General features: G+C 44.8%; 1 protein-coding gene and 1 long non-coding RNA gene across 7 annotated transcripts in view; one reads left to right on the forward strand and one right to left on the reverse strand.

The window, feature by feature from the left end:
- Positions 1 to 14,184, reverse strand: part of LOC142575924 (uncharacterized) — a 350,863-nt gene that overhangs the window by 250,255 nt on the left and 86,424 nt on the right. The window lies entirely within an intron of this gene.
- LOC142575925 (uncharacterized) overlaps positions 8,699 to 14,184 on the forward strand; it is a 29,103-nt gene continuing 23,617 nt past the window's right edge. For all 3 annotated transcript variants that reach the window (XR_012826737.1, XR_012826738.1, XR_012826739.1), the window contains exon 1: positions 8,699 to 8,839. This is a non-coding gene — a long non-coding RNA (uncharacterized LOC142575925). The remainder of the gene's footprint in view (positions 8,840 to 14,184) is intronic.

Raw genomic sequence — 14,184 nt, forward strand, 5'->3', positions numbered from 1 at the left:
GTATTTATTATCCAAAAAATCTCACCTGTTTGGTCCCATGTGGCCGCAGTGTATGACGGACAGACGGACGGACAGACAGACAGACAGACAGACAGACAGACAGACAGACAGACAGACAGACAGACAGACAGACAGACAGACAGACAGACAGACAGACAGACAGACAGACAGACAGACAGTGTCACGTGCGTTGGATATGGCCGCCTCTGCCTCTTGCAAAGTTTATGCGCTTATGGGCGCATATCCTACGAACACTGCCTTTGCACAGGCTAGTAAATCAGAAATTAGCATCTTGTTCAGCACCGTATGGAGCCTGCTGGATCATCGCAGACATGGACGGCCGATGCAGCAGCGCTTGTATCGACATCTTGTGGCGATTTATTCGAACCGCAAAGGGTTACAAACGTCTTGTGTTGCATAACTGTTCTGAGCCAAATGAAAAGAAAGTGCTAATACATGCATTAAATATCATGTTGCTGAGGACAACTCAGGTTCTCTTTCAATATTCGTCATAGACCGCTAAATGTACAGCTAAGCGGACCGCGGCCCATATTAAGTCTCGTTCAAATTCTGACGAAACTGGCAAGAGAGACAGCTTCGCGAAGACAGCTTAGAGGTCGAAAACTATGCGGGCGACTTTGCTGTCTAAACAAGGTCCCGGCTGAGCAGAAGGCTTGAAAACATCACGTGGTAGGTCGTCTGCTCACACCCGCACAAATACGTGCAATCACGCCTAATCAAACACACGTAATCATAAAAACGTAATCACTTAATGAAAGCGATCTAGTGTTCTTCATGGTTTAGCAAATGCAAGCGTTGAAATACAGCAATGAAGTGTTTTGTTAGCTTTTTTTTTCTTATCGACATGAAGTAGCATCATGTTGCAGAGACGTCTTCCACGTGGTTCCGGACGCGTTCCATTACTTGGGCTCAGGCAGCGTCAGCTGTCAACGTGCACTGCTTATTATTCCGCCCAGAAAAGGAACGCACCCTTAGTATCGGCATCTGTAAGGAGCACACAGCACGTAGTTCGACAATATTTCTGCGCCCTCTACTCCAATTCAGAGCCACCAGATGAAGCCACATCCTCTCTACGTCTCCAGTTATTTCTGTATTTCCGTGATGCGGATTTGCCGCATGCGTGAACTGCAGCAGTAACGCATGCCGTGTCAGATGGCACAAAGTTGTGAGAAACATTTATTATTATTTTTTGTCCTGCTGTTACCAGCAAACAAAGAACAAAAAAGGGCCACAATAAATGCAGATTTACGCTCTTGCCGATGCCTTTGCACCAACAAATGAGTGGTATTCCAAGTGTTTTTTTTTTAGCTACACTAAATTTTTAAGTGTTTCCTGTGGCAGATAGCAAAATTCGAACCGTTGGTCTAAATTGATCGATGAGAAGGTCATCACTTCTACGAGAAATCAGAATGCTTAACTGAACAACTAACGTAATTAATATAATTACACTAATTAGCTCTGTGAAGAATTATTTTACGACACATATCTTAACCTACGTATTGTAGCTAGCGACTTCGCAGGGCGCGTCCACTTTGAACGAATTCTCAGGACTGCTCCAGTTTCGACATATTAGTTTTCAAAGTGTTCGACGAAATACATTGGTGTTTCAGTTACTTTTGTGCTTCAATGCATATCAGCGTTTTCTTCAACACCTTGATAATTAACATCTCGGAACTGGTGCAGTCCTGAGAATTCGTTCCAAGTGGATACGCCATGCAAACTCACCAGCTATAATGCACCGTCATGTAATTAAAAAAAGTTAGTTAGCGGGATGATGTTAGGTATTCAGTTATGCATTTTGATTTCTCGTAGGCGTAGTCACTGCCTCGTCGAGCAATTTAGGATAAGGATCACAATTGTGGTATCTGCCCCAGGCAATATTTAGAGATCTTGGTGCATATAAGAAATTAAATATATATATATATATATATATATATATATATATATATATATATATATATATATATATATATATATATATATATATATATATATAGGGGTTTTCTTCAAAGTTCAGCACGCAGGACCCGACGTAACATACGCAGGAAAGAGACGACGAACTTTTTGGGAGACTTCTTTTACTTAACGTTTTCGGCTGGTGGACCAGCCTTCGTCAGAGTACAGTCCTCACTGTACTCTGACGAAGGCTGGTCCACCAGCCGAAAACGTTAAGTAAAAGAAGTCTCCCAAAAAGTTCGCCGTCTCTTTCCTGCGTATATATATATATATATATATATATATATATATATATATATATATATATATATATATATATATATTCTTTATTCCTCCTGCTTTTCTTTTTATACAGTCGCCAGGTCGCAGCCCAAAACACTTCATTTCCCAAGAATCTAGTTTTTTTCTTTCCTATAGATTTTAATTGCTCCTAGACGTCTTTCTTCTGATATTTAAAAATTAAATAAAACATTGCTTTAATTCACCTTCAGAGCAGGCGCGTCATCGGCCGGCATGTGAAATGTAAAAGAACCTCCGATCTTCTAAAATTCATGGTAACCGATCTCAACACCGTGCGTTACCTAGAAAAACAGCTTTATTTCCTCCCTATGGCTCCCTAATAAGCTCTTCTTCGGTGTGCCCTTTAGAAGTAGCTACAAACGGAGACGCATTCAACCGGCTTGTGATAAATGGAGGCGAGGCAATGCACTTAGCCAAACAAGCTTTCAAGACTTTTTTGCCAGGTCACTAAACGTAAATATTGAGCCTACAGAAAAGTCAGGGTTGTTATTAGGCAGACTAAAGCTCGCTAAGTTTAGCTACTTTTTAGCTATGCTACCAACAATGTGTTGTGGCTGCTGCAAACTTCTGCACTGTTTCGGTACCTGGTTAAACTGGAATTTGTTTCATGTACGGTGCGAAGACCATTTATTCATATGATGCCTGCAAATGAGTTTGGCCGGTGCGTGCTGTCGCTGAATAACATAGCGGAATACAGAACAATAATCCTGCAGTAGCGTAACAAGAATGCACAGTACGTATAACCTCCGCAATGTGCGTACAATACGTATAGCGCAGGTTGGGTCAGCATTACACATATAGTGTAGTACATGGAACGTTCTGTTGCTCGTACGTGCTGTTCTGACATTTTCGTAGTTTTTCGTTTACTGTATCTTGCCTATTCGCTCTGAAGCTAATTTCGTGCCCAACAGGTAAGGGTATACTACGTAACTGTCACTGAGAAAGCTATAGCCTCACCATATTTAAAGCACTTCTCGTCGTACGCGGTTAGCGGATGACGTAATGTTGAAACCAGCTGCGCGTTACAAACTGGAAACGCTTGCATTTCATTCTCGAGGTTACGCACGTTGACGAAGTAAGCGAATCGTTCGATCATTGAACTCAGAACCGTCGAACGATCATTTAACTTAAGGTTTCGATCGACCGCCATCCATGATGTCGTAATGCTGAAGCGTGACGTCCTTTCTTCTATTGCTGTTTTTTTTTTCTTTCACGAGGTCATTAAGAAATTGCACATGAACAGCAGCGCAGCTTTACTGCTCAAGTGAAATTTGAATCACACTGCGCAATTAGGTGTTGCACGAATTTGTACGAATTTGGTTGTTTAATTATTTAATATTACGGCGTGTACTGCTTTGATGAAGCGAATGAGACCGGAAGGTTCCAATAATGCATCTCTACGAATTCACCGTCGTTCCGCTAAGTCTCCTTCCGCAGTAAGCAAAGCTCCTCGAGAGTACAACCAGTACCGGGTACGCCAAAAAAAAAATTTTGGTGCACAGATGGAGAATGAACATCTGGCAAGGGGCTACAGCCTTGCAACTATTAACAAATAAATACTAATTTAACGCTGGCTGCCGCATATTATAAATTATTAGGAAGAATTTTCTCAATGTAAATCTAAATTTACTGACTATGAGTACCTGCGCGAGAAATGTCAGCTCCTTCAAGTTAACCAGCTGAAGCAACGACACCCCGTCAGCGGACACCCTGGTGCATTTATAATCTGTTCCAACTAAAGATAACAAACAACATTGTAATGAAACGTCTTCGCAGCTCAGCAACGGCAGTGGTAATGTTACCGAGTACAATTTTTCTGAATACGAAACGCCAGAAAGAGTCTTGAAGATCCCTGAATAAATCGTATCACATAGCAGCGAAGCCACACGGCTAAAGTAAATGTTTACATATCCAGCAAACACAGCCGGGAAACCCCGAGATCTGCGACGGGTGCCACACAAAAACAAAGAAAGAAAAGAAATGCACAGCTTGCACATTTTTTTATTGGAATTTTGCACAGCAACGTCACCTCTACAATGCAAATGTGATGTCAGGAACATTAAAGCTTTTTCTCATATTTGGACCGTATTGGCACGGGAAAGGTCCTGGTACACCACAGGGCTGAGCCTTTCATTTCTTTCTTTCTTTCTTTCTTTCTTTCTTTCTTTCTTTCTTTCTTTCTTTCTTTCTTTCTTTCTTGTTAACGCATTCTCTGCTCTAATTAGCATTCCAGCCTTTCCTGTCTCCTCTCTCATTCTTATAATGCACTGCACATAATCTTTAGCAACAAACAGTCACATTGCCCAGAGCGTACGCTGTCAAAGCTCATTAAGTCACGGTGAACAGGTGCGTCAGCTTTACTGGGACATCGCCCCCCAAAGCCTTTCATCGCAACGCGTCTTTCCGGTCCCGCTTACCGAGTCCCCTCTCAGGCTAAAAAGCCACGTTTTGCTATTGCAGAAGCGTCACCTTCAAATACAGGTTTACTCAGCATTACTTCTCCCTCTCGACGAATCCATTCAGGGGTTCCGGCCTAAGGTTTAGCACTGCGACATCTGGCGTAGCACTGCATTTCTTGTACTCTCGCTCTGACGTCAGCGGTCCTCATAGCTAATAAGCAAGTGTATCTCTACAGAAGACACCGCACCACTGCGTCGCCACATTAAAGAGTGTCAGACTGCAGGTATAGATAGGCATCGCCATTTACGGAACATCGGGTTACTGGAGGCGCTGACGTAAGCAGCCGCGTTGGTGGCGCCATATTGTGGCGTGAAGTTTAACCAGAGTGGACGCAGGAACTATTATTGCACTGACCAAGCCTAAGTTGCTGCTGTCGGCAGCGATATATTCGTTAACACGCAGCCACGTAAAATTTCTTTCGTCGACGGGAGCACTCGTGTAACACACACACACACAAAAATCCGTGCCGATTTAGCTCGAAACGCGAGAGAAATGCGTGAGCAATACTGTGTATCTCTTTGAGATCCCGGATACATCATTTGAACGATGTGAACCATATTGCAAAGTGAGTGCCACTGTCACACACACACACACACACACACACACGTGTATATATATATATATATATATATATATATATAAAATACCTGCGAGAAAGTGGAAGGCTATAGAGATCACGCCCCGTCGCTACGGTGCTGGCGTACACTCAATCCATCGGATGGGCTTTTTTTTTTCTTCACAAGTGCAATGTCTTTCACAAATCAACGTGGAATAATGAAATAATAGCCTCTTCATTTCACTGCACGAGGAATGGAACCAGGTAGAATCAGGAATATTGAAAACTTACCATCTCTTCCTACGACAGCTTTCATCTCGTTGTTCTTTTCTACGTAACTCTTATTTTTCTGTAATCAAGCCCATTTTTTTACGTGTATCCTGAAGTATCTTGATGTTTCCGTGGCGCATGTGTCTTTGTTCGCGAGTGTGGTGCACGAGATGTGGCACGAACGAGGAACTTCCTTTGCCCGTCCCCATGAACATGCTTTTTTTGTATTTAGTGAACTGCGCAGGAACATTTTTTTTTATTTACACGGGAGCTGTAGAACTGATGTCGCTGTACATATTCTAATAATCGTGTCTATAAGTTTCGTTGCTTCGAACAGAGCAGAATGACCCTCTCGGAGAAGCGGAGTAGTCGGCGATACCTCTATAGGCCCCAATATTTCCAGAAAGATAACTAAAAAAAGAAAGGAAAAAGAAAAAGCGGGGAGGAGTGGTTGCAGCACATTACATGCACTCAGTTAATCACGACAGTACAAAGCCAACAGACGATGAAGCCAAGGAAAACAGCGGGGAAATTAGCCGTGATTGAAATTGAAATGTAGAAAATAACAAAGTAAAAGGGGGACATTAAAGTGGACGAAAAGATATATTACTGCCAGTTTGAGCCGACCCCGCAACATCCGCATTACGCGTGCGCTGCGCTACCAATTGTGCTAAGGCGACGGCTATCACTCCGTCCACTAACTTGAGTATTTATGTTTACTAGATCTAGCTCTGGGAGTGTAAGCCAGGGCCAAGTAGAGCCACGGTGGGCGATTGTGGAACATCCTTTTTTTTTTTTTTTTTGCCCGATGGCTTCACGTAACACATGCACTTAGGAGAGCAGGCACGAGGCTAAAAAAAAAAAAAGAGAGAAAGAAAAGCTCGTCTACTACCTATCACATCAACGCTTCCAGATTCGAGACCTTCGCTATCAATGAACGAAAGAAGAAGGGAAACCGAGGGGCTCGAGATTGCTAATCATGACCATATAAAGCCAACTGACAGTGAAGCTAAGGAGAGCATCGGGGGAATTAGCTGAAGTTGTGGGTAAGGCTCCCACCGGAAGCATGTTATGTTTTAATCCACTTTCATTTCCCCCTTTTTTTCCTTGATTTTTCTACATCTCAATTTCAACCGCAGCTAATTTCTGCGACGCTTCTCTTGGCTTCATTGTTTGTTGGCTTTACATGGTCACGATTAGCAATAGCGAGCCCCTCGGTTTCTCTGCTTCTCTCCTACATATATCCCAAGAAGCCAGCAAACAAGGACATGCCATGATAACACAAGGGAAATTACTTGTACTTACTAATTGAAATAAAGAAATTATAAAGTAATGGAATTGAAAGCGCATGAAAATGCATCGCGTGCGTAATGCGAAAACGTGGGATCGTCCCCCACCTGCGGAAAGTTGTTTTTTCAGCCATTTTCAATTCCATTAATTTATAATTTCGTAATTTCAATTAGTAAGTGCAAGTAATTTCCCCTGTGTTGTCCTTGGTGTTTTCGTTTGTTGGCTTCTTACGGTATGATTAATACAAATCGGGCCCCTCGGTTAACCTCCTTTCTTCTTGTCAATATATATATATATCTATATATATATATATATATATATATATATATATATATATATATATATATATATATATATATATATATATATATATATATATATATATATATATATATATATATTCGCTACCAGCTTTGCTATAGCGCCAACCCACGTCCCGGTAAGAGGTGTTCTTGAAATAATAATGCGGCCACTGAAAAGCTAAAACAAACCGTTTGCTAATGTGCGATACCTAACGCATGCCCGTGAATACTAGGTAGCAATACGGAAACCTCGAGCTATGCGTGGAAAGTCAAGCACAGCTTCCGATCTTTCAAACGCAAAGGTCACACGCGCACACAGGCACTGCGAGCTGGATGCCGTGGCGCCGTGACGATAATACGTTCCGGTCATTGGCCGTCGGCGTCGAAATCTATTAAACCCGCCCGTGGATGTCGTGCGCCTTTGCTCGCCCGTTTAATATCAAGTGAACAATACACAGAAAATCGGAAACGAAGACGGGGAGAAAAGGTTTGACGCATTGGTTCTGCGCAGACATAGAGGACAGCGATCGCAATATTTGCTTGTATACTGTGCATCGGGTGCACGTTAGAGAAGCACCAGGTGTTCAGAATTAATCAAGCCTCGAATTACGGCGTCTTCCCTCGTAGCTCATTTCACTCGCTTTAATTTATGACTGCCTAGAAAAACAGGAAAAAAATGAAGAGAAAGAAAGCACCCACGCAGCAACATTTCCTGCCGCGCAGAGTAAGAACACGATGGCCATTTATTGCACGCGCGCGCGCACCCCCCCCCCCCCCACACACACACGCACCCACACGCACACACACACACGCACACACACACACACACACACACGCACACACACACACACGCAAGCACGCACACGCACGCACGCACGCACGCACGCACGAAAGCAAAAAGAAAGACAATTTCCTCTGAAACAAACCTGCAGACACCTTTTTAACAAATTATGTGTAAGTGCTGGTGCATTTTTTTTTTTAAAGTACGGATGTGTTCCTGGGTTCCGGGCTGGGCTTATTTCCGCAAAGCTCAAACGCTTCGCCAATTTGCGAATAGCCGTCTCTCTCTGCTCTCCCACATCCCGTGGCACAACAATGTGGATTGTGCTGGCCCCGTGGCAGACGGGCCCGCCAGATCGATGTATTAACGGGTGAGTCACAAGGTGACCTTGTAGACACATATCGCGGATAGTGCACTGCGTCAAACACTCGCGTCTCAATCGCCCTCTAGCAGTCGAAGGCATGCTGTAGCGCAATGCGCGAGGCACGAAACAGAAAAGGGAATAAGTGAAAGCACAAAACGCGAGCAAATAATTTAAAAAATCAGAACGGTCGCCATGGCAACGAGCACTGAAGAGAATATGCAAGTAGCTCTAAAAGGCTTCAAAGTCACCCCGACTTACGTCAGCGCTGACGTTAATAACGCGCCGTGGATCGTTACACTGTGAGCAAGGTTAAAAGTACAAGTGTTGCAGACAAACGCACCGCCCACTGAATGCTGAGCCAAAGAACACGTATACAACGAAAAAAGACGAAAAAGTAAAGTGCTGAGAGCCCGTAGGATGAGCAGAAGAATGAATAGAAACCGGATCACGTGACTGTCGTCGTCTTTGCGAAAGCGCAGCGAAACAGAGACCGGTATGCAGCGGTGGGGGCGATGAACACGCTTAGTTAAAGAAAAAAGGTAAGTAAACAAAGTATATAATCAACAACTCACCTAGACATAGACAGTTATCATCACGTGAGTGCTGCCACGCATCGGTTGTGCGGAGAGAGAGAGAGAGAGAGAGGAGGGAGAGAGAGAGGGGGGCCTTCCAGAAGTCAACGAGTCCTAACGAAATGATAACCTCTTCATTTCACTGGAACATAATGAAACAATGGAACATAATGGAACAAGGTAGAATCAGGAATATCGAAAATTTGCTAACTCTTACTATGATACCTATCATGTCGTTGTTTTTTTCAACGTAATTCTTGTTCTTCTGGAATCACGCCATTTTTTTTCCCCTTTACACGCATCCTGAAGTGTTTTGATGTTTCTGCGACTGGTGTGTCCGTTTTCGCGAGTGTGGTGCATGAGATGTGGTACGAACGAGTAACCTCCTTTGCCCGTTCCCAGGAACATTTGTTGTCTTTAGTGAACTGCACAGGAACATGTATACTTAGTGAACTGCGGGCTGTAGTGAGCTGTAGAACTGATGCCGCTGCACATTTTCTAAGAATCCTTTCTGTAATTTTCGTTGTTTCCAAAAGAGCCTAATAACCTATTCGGAGAAGCAGAGTAGCCCATGATACAACTTATTTAACGCCAGTTTCATTAAAATGAAAACATGGTCTTTAAGAACGGCCGTTGTGCGCCGCTATTCAATACAGAGGAAAACGCACACAACGGCTTCCAAGTCAGCGGTCCCCTAATGCGAGTGAAGAACGGAATGACACCGTAAAAAGATCCCCCCCCCCCCCGCCACCTCCCACCTCCCCTGCCCCCACTGAAAAAAATAATTGCATGCGTTCTTTTATTCGCCCTTCAACACTGGGTAAGTCATTCGAAGAACATTTACAGCTCAAACTGCGATGTTTGCCAAATAAAAGAACCGATACTCGATGTCCTTAAAAGCGGAAGCGAAGGATTCAAAGCAACCACGATGCGCACGCGGCCGCCTTTACAGCAAACGAATCTCAAACGGCTTCGCCTTAGGGCGCAGCTGTCCGTGGGCACCCGTAAAGCCGTGCGCAGCTGGTTATGCAAATCGCGACGCGCGCGGCATCGCGGCTTTCCAAGCTTAGCCGGCAAGCTGAGCGCCTCGTGTCCCTCGGTCCACTGCGTCTGCGCCACGTGGTCCATCGCGCAGTTTAAACGAGCCTGACGAATATTACGCACTGTATCTGTGGCACGTGCCGCTTGCGTGATACCACGTGCACGCTTATTGATATTAGTGTACGCGTTTAATGCACACATCTAATGTGATTCACTTTGTGTTATACTATATGCGTGTGCATCAGCGCGTGCCAACTTGACAGTGACGATGCGGATGTAGCTGCACACGTCGGCATCCGTTTCACGCGTAGTCGCTAGAGCAGTAAGGCTACAGATACCGAGCCCGTATATTCGCGAAAAGCTCTTACGCTAAAATTGCTTCGTAAGCGAGAATTCCAGGCAATCCTGATGCTTGACGTATAATTTTCAAAGGCAATGGCATCGAGCAGGCACGAACGAAAAGGTTTCGTGATTCAGGCCCCTGATGTCGGGCCTACGTGAAGGTGAATTCTCGCCCATTTCAGCTCTTTAGTTCTATACTTGAATTTCTTTGCCTCGCATCGTAATAAGGGTTCATTGAATTTTTATTCTGCATTGCATCATAAAATTTTCCCTATCGCTTGTAAACACTTAAGTTTCACTGATCCCTATCTTACACGCGGCTATCACGAACTCAATATTAATTCTTATTATCCACCAGCATACGTAGACCTTCAGATGTGGTTTTTATCGTGTAATTACTCTTTATAATCCTGTGAATAAGTTCTAAGTCGCATGTGTTGATCAATCTCTCCTTTATGTGCGCCTGTTTTCCTTCATATTACACTTCTCCTTTTATCGTCCTTTAAACCTATTAAAATGTATTTTGAAAATGAATTGGTGTTCTAGGTTGTGCTTTGAATGAATGAATGAATGATGTCAACAACATTACTTTCTCTTACCAGTTGGCAACCGTAAAATATACTACGCTCAATAAAATAGAAATTAGCCGCGAAAGAACAGTAACAAGATCTGCAGTGCCACGTTGCGAATATCGGTTCCACATTCCCGATGCAATACAGACATTCCTACTACTGGTGGAAGTTTTCTTGAGTGTAGCTCATAATTTCAGGCGCACTTGTGGAATGCACAACGCACTCTGACAGCCGAACTTCTTTCTTTCTGTCTTTTCTTCTTTCTTTCTTTCTTTCTTTCTTTTCCTCTGTCTATTTTTTCTCGGTCCCATGCAGATTTGCGAGCAAAAGCCTGGAGATGATATCGAAAAAAAAAAAAATTCTGTTCACGCTGCCTACAGTCATGTAGCCGGAAATAAAGTAATACAGTCCACGTCTCCGTGTTGTTTCAATGCAATAGACCCAGAGAATGCAACGGTGCCCGGCTGCCCCATAACATTTCTCTTCTTTTTTTCTCTCTCTTTTCTTTCCCTTTTTTTTTGTTGTTTTTGCTAATGCCGGGTTTTCTCAACTTTTACTGCCCAGGGGGGGGGGGGGGTCATTATTTCTTGCGTGCAACATTATGCGTTTGGAGGAATCGTATCTGATGCTTATTTCTTTGTTGTATACAAACTTCGTTATTCTCTCCCTTAATTGTTACTTCTTTTTCTATTTCCCTCATACAGGCGTTGTGTCCCTCTTGTTGGAGGTTGCCAGCCAGTTCTGTTCTCTTGTTTCCCTCTGTGACTACATCTTTCTGTTATTTCCTCTTTTCTTTTTTACCGTTTTACGTTTGTAAACCCAATCACAATGGTACCAAAGTCATCCCTTCGATTTTATCAATCTGCGTAGACATTTAATTACCTTGACTTTCACTTCGATCTTCTGAAATACCCCACTGCGGGAGTGGGAACACAAGAAAACGAAGAAAGCGTTGGCCGCAATGTCGCCTACAATTTATTTCCTTCTAGCTTGCTTTCATTAAAAAAAAAAAAAAACGTTTTCCCATGAGCATTTTCCGCTTAACCACCAGCTGCTTGGCCAATCCCCTGTAGTGGTTACGCCCCATAGTATGGGAAGCAAGCAAGCAAGCAAGCAAGCAAGCAAAATGCCCTTATTTTTGCAATGAAAACATGTGAATGTATCGTGGCAGCGATGTTGTAGCATTGCAGGCTGCTGCCGTGCGCGGGCAAAAATGGAGCCACGAAGGTACGTGCATTTGAGCGAGCAACATTTAGGAGATGGCCTGTGCGCAGCGATAAGCGATATGGGTGGTAGAATTTAATTCGTAGTCCGAGAATCGTTATTTACCTTTATTCGAAACGTCCTTAAGATATACGTGGCACGGCGCGTTGGTGCGTCGTTGTCGAAGCGCCACCGCGTGAATACGTTTCTCGAAGCGTCCAGAAAGAAGCACGCCGGGAGTGTCCTAAACGGAAGCACCCACGTTTGTAACGAAGAGGTCATCACGACTCAGCTCGCATTTGCCGAACGTTAAAGTGTTCCGCGAGGTCATTAAGTTCCTTACAATATTGGCTGGAGGAAAATTTGCACGCGAACTTCCGAGCTGTGCCACTATGAGAAAACCCGCACATGAATGCCTCGGCTCGTACTGAATGTGGCTTGGCCTAAAACTGGCAACCGCTACGCAAATAAAGCTTTCTTAAAATGAAATCGTGGTAAAACTTGCTCGTCCCGTAGCACCGTCTCCAACTGATGTTCTCCTATAGCACAACACTCATACGAATGAAACCAATACGTACGATTGAAACAAATGCACAGTGAGGGCACATCTTGTCTTTCCTCGGTATACAGAAACACGTCGGTGCAGGGCCGCCTTCCGTTCGTTCCCTGTGGGCACCATCACGAATGCTTAAGTTCTAATATTAATGATAACTAAACACACACACACACACACACACATACACACACACACACACACACAAACACACAAACGGACTTCCTTAGCATTATAGTAGAATGGAGCGTTTTACATGCCATTTCAGTTGAGACTGAGCCATTATGAGACACAGAACACGGTTCGTCATACACTTGTTTAAAGTGTACTAGCTCTGTACGATAAAGATGTCAATCCAAAGACACTCCACTTCACATCGCGGCAATCCCATGCAAACTGCCGTAGACCAACTTTTCTTTCCAGGTAGTTGCAAGAAGCTTACGCGTGAGACTTAATGCCGTACTACAAACGCACCTGTGGCACATTTACGCGCCCGACCCTAATTTACCTGTCACCAGCAACGGCTACTCGGAAACTAGCTTGGCCGAACCCTGTCGTCGTAGTGTTGCACGCACGTACACGCGCCTGTCAGTATACACACGCATGGGAGCCGCACCTTCGTAATTGTACAACGTGTCCGCCGCGCGCACTGCTGTTCCCTGACGGCAAAGAAACACCACCGCGCAAGCTATAGGTACAAGCAAACAACGAGACGTCGTTTAATGGTCGCGGCGCTTAAATACATCGCGCACGCCATCCACCCGCATCCTCGTACAAACCCCTCGCAGCATCTCTCCCCTCCACACTCCGTGTCTCGCCGCTAAATGCGAAGAGGGCACGCGCTTGCGCGAAGTGCAAAAAAAAAAAAAAATGAAAAAAGAAGAAGGGATGTCTAAATGGTCTCGCTGAATCGCAACGAGGGCGAAAGGGAGCGGCTGCAGAAACGCGCCTTCGTTCAGTCTCGCTCAGGCGGCCAAGCGAGACGATGCGCACCCCTCGCACGCCGCTGGTTGCGACTTGCCCCGACAACGACGACGACCTCCGCTAACGCCGCCGGCGCGCAGCGCCAGCGACGAACGCGCCGTAAGCAAGGTCGGGTCAAGAAGCGCGAGAGAAAGGGACAGTGCGTGTGTCGTCGCCGTCTTCCCAGTTCGCACACGCCGAAAACAAACAGAAAACGAGAGCACGTGCCGCATTTTCTCGTCCGTTACAGGCGTGTCATCGCACGAAGTCTTATCTCGGGACTCGTATGAGAGGACTCGTCGCAGCTGAATGCAAATTCTTCACCCTCAGATGCATACGAGAACTTGCAACGCTTTTAGGGGGCAGACATATCATGCCGGGGACAGCGAGAACCGTTGGAAAGAACGGAACAGCATACGCGAAAACAGTCAAGCCGTTCTTATCGCAAGCTTGCCGCCGGCGTTCGCACGTCATGGCTTTGTGGTCAACTCTACGTTCATCAAATCAGCAGCCCATGGCGCGGGCTGCGACGATAGCTGACGACGGGAGTCGGGATTAAGTGCGCTTGATTTAAAGGGCTGTGCGAGAGTAAGAGTTTCCGGGCCCGTATTCACGAAAACACCCGACGTCACAATTGT

This window comes from Dermacentor variabilis, chromosome 3, assembly GCF_050947875.1.
Source record: "Dermacentor variabilis isolate Ectoservices chromosome 3, ASM5094787v1, whole genome shotgun sequence".
NCBI classification, from domain to species: domain Eukaryota; kingdom Metazoa; phylum Arthropoda; class Arachnida; order Ixodida; family Ixodidae; genus Dermacentor; species Dermacentor variabilis.